Raw genomic sequence first — 6464 nt, 5'->3', positions numbered from 1 at the left:
TTGTCAGAGTCACATTCAGGGAGACAAACAAGATATACACACAATAAATTACGATAACTGCAACCAGTACCCAATCAGACAGCCGAGTAAGCACACTCTTAACTTTGCACCCAGTAACAGAAACAGATGACTGAGTGAGCACACTCTCACTTGGCACCCAGTAACAGAAATGGATTGCTGAGTGAGCACCTTTCAATTGGCACACAGTAACAGAAACAGATGGTTGAGTGAGCACCACTCAATTAGCACCTAGTAACAGAAACAGACGGGTGAGTGAGCACAGTCTCAATTGGCTCCCCGATGGGAAATACCCAGGCATCCCTGGAGCTCCCTCAGACCTTCTGGGATGTCTCCCAGGTTGGCAGGCAGTTACTCCTGACACGTCTGTCAGTAACACTCCCCTCCATCCCAGACAGGGAATTTGTTGCTCTCATGTGCACAGGCTACTGTAAACTAAGAATACAAAATTCAAAAAAAGCCTGCAGACAAAGACATAGACAAAGACATAGACAAAGGCAGGATCTTACCTCTCAGCGGGGATTTCTGAGAACTGGGGTAGGCCACAAATCTCAGCAAATGAGCACCCACATGTAAGACCACCAAAAGCTGGGCCTCCACTCAAGTCCTAGGATGAGCTGGCCAGCACCCCAAAGACTCAAGAGAAAACCCCCCCTGATGCCAAATTCAAGAGTTTTTACTAAATCTAGCTGAGGACAAACTCCTTCTGCCTTGCAGGGCAGAGGAGTTTGACCCTGAGCAGTAAGAACAGGGGGTTTTAACAGCTAGATGAAGAATTGGGAGGAGTTGGGAGGAGAGTTCGGAGGAGATGGGGAGAGTTGGGAGGAGTTGGGAGTAAACTTGGCTATGGGTGGGGAGTAGTCTGCATATCCTCTCTATCTCCATATCCCTATAGGTCTTCCTACAATTATCACATCTCTGGCTGTAAGGCACAGAAACAAAAAGGCTTTTTGCTGGCTATAGAGAACAAAGAGCTTCTTTCTGAATGTATTTTAGAGATTAGGGAAAACAAGGTTGGGGATTGTCCAGGGTTTTACCTTCCAGGGAGAAATGCTCTAAGCCTTGGCCTCATATTTCTCTTTTGTACCTCATCTTTCTGCATATGAGAGGGACTCTCAGCTTTTATTCCTTTCTCTGGCAGGGAGAAGCCTACTGACTTTTGTCAGTTTGAGGGACTCCTTGAAGCTCTTTGAAGGTGTTTGCCTTCCTGCTTAAAGAGCTTCCTGGATTTCTTTTGAGTTGTTTATCTCTCTGCTTAAGGAGCTTCCTGTAGGGTGGAAGGTTTCAATCCTCTGAGGATACTATTATACAAATGTATATTAAGGGCTTTTGGAGTTATAGTAGTAATAAATTCAATGTTTCTTGTATTGTACAGTTAATAATTTTATGTCACAAAATAATATTATACTAATAATTATTTAAACTGTGTCTTATACTGCTAATATGGTTTCACATATACATGGGAGTTTGGTAGCCTCAGGACTCTGTCCAGGTAGCTGGATCATGTTAATGAATTTTACACTCAGATTGCCATTCATTTTATTTTTAGTTGCCAATTTCAAGGGCACACCATTTACTTTGCGACTACCAGTACTTTAGATTTTTTTTTTTTATTTTCATGACAGGGTTTCTGTGTATACCCCCAGCTGTCCTGAAACACACTTTGAACAGCAGCCTGGCCTCGAACTCAAAAATCTGCCTGCCTCTGCCTCCAAAGTGCTGGGATTAAAGTCGAGTGCCACCACCACCTGGCTAGTACTTTAGATTTCTAAATGGTCCCCTCTGGTAAGTTGGAACAGGAAGAAAATTGTACAGCTAGTCCCCAAAACACACAATCCTGATTAGGTGAGAAAAAGTATAATCGAGGCTGTGTACCCAACATATCCAGTATAGCCCACAAAGGGCATGGTACCTGATACCTGCATTGACATTTTTTTTCGGTCCTGTCAGAGATTAGAGAAACTAGACAAGGAATAGATGTTTTGTTCAAAGTGGTTTGGGAATCCACACCATTGAATTTCCCAAGTGACTGCATTAAAGAATGTTTGGCCCAGGCATGTGGGGCTTCCAGCTGAAGTTTAAATCACCCTTCCATTAGGTAGGTCAGTTTTCCCCAACAACTTAAGTATTAGTTCAATTTTGGTTTTGGTTTTGTCCAGGATCTCATTATGTAGGTCAGAGTAATCTGGAACACACTGTGTAAACCAGGCTAGCCTCAAAATCACAGAGGATTCTGACTCTGGAGTGCTTAGGTTTAAACACATGTGCTATTACCACTCCTAGTCCCAATAATTGAAGTTTTAGTGAGTCAAGATTTGTAGCAGGACCGGGGAACCTTGTCTCATACAAAGGATTACAGGAATCCAGTTCTTTTTTTTTTTTTTTTATCTATCCAGGCCATAGTTCTTCCATGTTAGTTTTTTCACATGCATGGCCAAAATACACCCTTAGCTACTGGACTCTAGTGTCTACCAGGATGCCGCACATGCACACTGTAGTGAAGTCTGCTTGGCAGTCCAAGAGCCCTGGAAGCACTCATGAGTCAAAGAGTTTCAAAATGAACTCAACTCCTGGAGCTTTGGCATTCTCATAACCCACATATTCATACCCTATCCCCTTGTTAGTCTGGTGTACAGATCCATGTGCTCTCTTTTAGTAATATCTTATTATAAGTGCCTTTTAAGATTGATTTCTGACATAGCTAAGCCTTTGCCAGTGTTCCAATGTCCTAGAAAGTCCTTGAGCTGACCATGGGTTTGGAATTCAATGTTGCCTATTCAGTGACATTCAGAATTGCCTTTGGTATTACACTATCACTTAGAATAAAAGCCAAATCACTCCCACATACAGGAATTTACAATGGTTTAGGCAGTAGATCTGGCTGTGGTTTTAGGGTAATGAGATGGTTAGCTAGAGCCAAACTCCCTAATTAGAAATATGACTTGGGTGTGAAAGCCATTGCCCTAGGAGTGTAAGACCTCACACCTGGCTTCTAAGACTTTAGGTGACCTTAGATAGGGCTGACTTTGTCTCAGTTGTTTTATTGACCAGTTCCTGCCTGTCTTTGTGTTTACATTCCTCTGTTTTGTGTAAGAGCCATTAAGCACCCAGTAACCTCATTTGTACTTTGCCAATGTGTCACCTAACTTCCCTATTTTCTTGTGTATAAAAAGTTTGATGCTCAATTTGACAAATGACATTCAGATAGTACACAATCTCACGTGTTCATCTTTCTGTCATTCGCAGACTCTTTGCCCATCTCGGACTAGTGACTCTTTCCATGCAGAAAGAGGGACCCAGAGGGTCTGTGGCAACAGGACCAAAAACAGATTTCTTGCTATGGGAGCAATGAGAAATGGGCTAATTTTTATTTCCTCATGAAAAGAATGGAAGATCTGGATGTCACTTAATGCATGATAGAAACTCTCTTGACATTTAACACAGACCCTGTGATCGTGCCCTTTCCAATCTGCCAGCCAGTATTCTGTCAGGGGTTTCTTAAGTTAGTGATATTGAAATTAGAATGTTTCCAGGTCCCTAGTTGACAGTCTGATGCAGAAGGCTCCTTTTGAAGGAGCACCATTTTTGCACTTGTAGTGCCAGGTTGTTCATAAGATGTGCTTCCAGTAGGAAATGTAAAAATGGGCTTTAGGGGTACATCTGGCCAGAGTTGAAGGATGTTCACATATATAGTTATCATTTAGCCTGTATGCCCACTCTGAGTGCTACCACTGACTCAATGAAGTTGATCAGCCATAATCTAGGTTTGCAGAGACATATAAAATTATTGACACTGGTTGTCCTAGGTTAGAGAATAGTAACTTTTGGATCATTTGTCCCTGTCCTAAGGGATGGCTCTGGTCGTCTTGTCATTCCACTGTTGGGGAAAACTGCATATCAAAAAATAATGTCTCCCATGTTGGTAGATGGAGTATGTGATTTTTTTTTATACTTGAAAAGTGGATGTGACAAATGAAGCTGGGTCCAAGTAAATCCTTATCCCAAATGAGTCAGACAAATACAGTAGATAACAGAATTAGCAGGCTGGGCCCACAAAGCAGGGGAAGATCAGTCCAAGCAAGTAGTTAAAAAAAAAAATCTGTTCATGCTGTAGGCAGCCAGCACCTAAAAGATGGTGCTGGTCTCCGGTACACCATCGCAGTAAACAACACCACTGAGCAGGTGCTAGACCAAATCTGGCACCAACCCCTCCTGAGTGGGTGCATGCAAATTAACATGTCTGCAGACTGACCAACCCTAGCAGGACGCATAGCCCTCCCCAGTGCTGGGGTGTATTTAAGCAGTCCTCCCTGGGTTCCTGGGGTTCCTGTAGCATTGAGGCATTCCTGCTCTTAAGCTGTTGAAAAGAATTCAACTGTGTTGAATTCTCTTTACCAGGAAGAGGTAGGCGAAACATCACCCCAGCAATTGTGTTCCTCTTTTCTTGCCTTTGGGAGGGCCTCAGCAAACCTAGCCCTTTCTGAGCTTCCTAAAACTTGGAAGTTTTATTTGCTTCTGAGTTGTAGGATCCTCCATCCTCCTTATAGGAAAAAATGTATGAGAATTTTGCTTCCTATAAAAACTCAGCAATGTTATATGTGTAGTTTTTTTTTATTTTGTTTTGTTTTAATCTCATGTCTGTCCCCAGCTGCAGATAGTTTTTGTTTGAAATTCTAGTGATTCTTGAGAGTGAATAAATGAAAGAGCACCTGAGAGGACCTAGGGCAGATGCTGCTCCTGCTGCACCTGCTTTTGTTATCACAGGATTAAATGAGCAATGCTCTTGTCAATGGAGCAAGTTTGTGGATTTATTTGTGTCAAAGGGCACTGATGGACATACATTGTTGCAAGGAGAAAAACAAGTGCATAATTTAGCATTCTTAGTGATTAGGTAAGGTTAGGTTATCTGAATTTATCTGAAGGCCAAGCCAAATGAAATGTTGTTTTGATTCCTTTTTGGGAATACAAAAATCCATGTCTCAAACTAATATTTATAGATTTTGTCAGTTGATTTTAATGTGTTAGTGTTATGAAATATTACATGGCAAGGGAATACATTTGCTGGACCCATGCATGTTGTGACCTTCAGAAATTACACCACGGAACAGACCTGGTATAAAGGGAATGATTGGGAGAGGGTAGAGGAATGAGGAAATGGGGGAGGTATAGAGGCATAGAGGCAGAAACAAAACCATTAGGTCAGAAAAATGTGGGGCAAAGAACAGATAGAGGGCTAGCTGAAAACAAAGAGAGAGACAGAGCTATAGAAACAAGAACAATGGGAACAGAGAGGTTGGGCCTAGAACAGAGAGAGGGGGCTAATCAGTCCTTTTATCCTGCCTTGAAGTTAGCAGTTTAGTTTCTTTCAAGAAAGAAATATACTTTCTATGAATTTTGTAAGTTAACAGGAAATATTTTCATCTCTGAGAGCAATGTTAATTTTAAAGTGTTTATAGGAAATTTTTGTGGGACTACTTTCTTAAGAACAATATAAGCCAGGTATGTTGTCACATACCTGTAATAATACCTACATGGAATGCTGAGATCACCTGGAACCTAAACATTCTAGAACTTCTTGGACAATACACAACATACTATGTGCCTATTTCAAAAATGAAATGAAGTGAAATAAAATCAACCCAATGTACCTTCTTTATTTGTATCTCTTACCTTTGGAAACTAATAAGATAATGAATCAAAAAATAAATAAATTTCAATTATCTGTATGAATGAAAACAATTTTAAATGTTAAGAAGGTTAAAAAAATCACTACAGTGATGGGGAGGAAAGAGCCTGGGTGGGAAATGGGACAAGAAGGTGAACATGATCAGGTATTATGTGTGTGGGGAACATAACTGAAGTGCTGAGGAAAAGCAAAAAGAATGGAAACAGGCAACTTTTTGAGGTAGGAGGTGAGAAAACCCTCGGTTATATCAGAGACCTGGGAGGTGAGAGACCCTAAGGACTCAAAGGGAGGGACCTTAGAAGAAATGCCCTACAGTGGGGAGAGGGAACTTGTAGAGTCCTCCTCCAGTGGAGGGACAGGACATCAAGTGGAAAGATTGAGTTACCATCCCACAGTAAAAAGCTCTAACCCAGAATTGTTCCTGTCTGAAAGAACTGCAAGGAAAAAACATGGAGAAAAGCCTAAAGAAAAGGAGATCCAGTGACAAGACCAAATTGTGATAAAGCTCAAGGAGAGGCATCAAGGCCTGACACTATTACTGATGCTATTCTGTGCTCACAAAAAATGGGCTTATCATGACTGCTCTCTGAAAGACCAAACCAGCAGGTGAAAGAGTCAGATGCTCAAATTTATATGCAACAAATAGACAGAAGCTGGGAACCCCTGTGGATGAATTGGGGAAAAGCTGGAAGAAGCTGAGGAAGAGGTCTACCCGGTAGGAGGACCAACAATCTCAAATAACCTGGACCTCCCAGGATGT

The sequence above is a fragment of the Mus musculus genome, chromosome Y (genome assembly GCF_000001635.26).
Source record: "Mus musculus strain C57BL/6J chromosome Y, GRCm38.p6 C57BL/6J".
Lineage (NCBI taxonomy): Eukaryota > Metazoa > Chordata > Mammalia > Rodentia > Muridae > Mus > Mus musculus.
The sequence above is the reverse complement of the archived record's forward strand: the minus strand, read 5'-3'. Positions refer to the sequence as shown.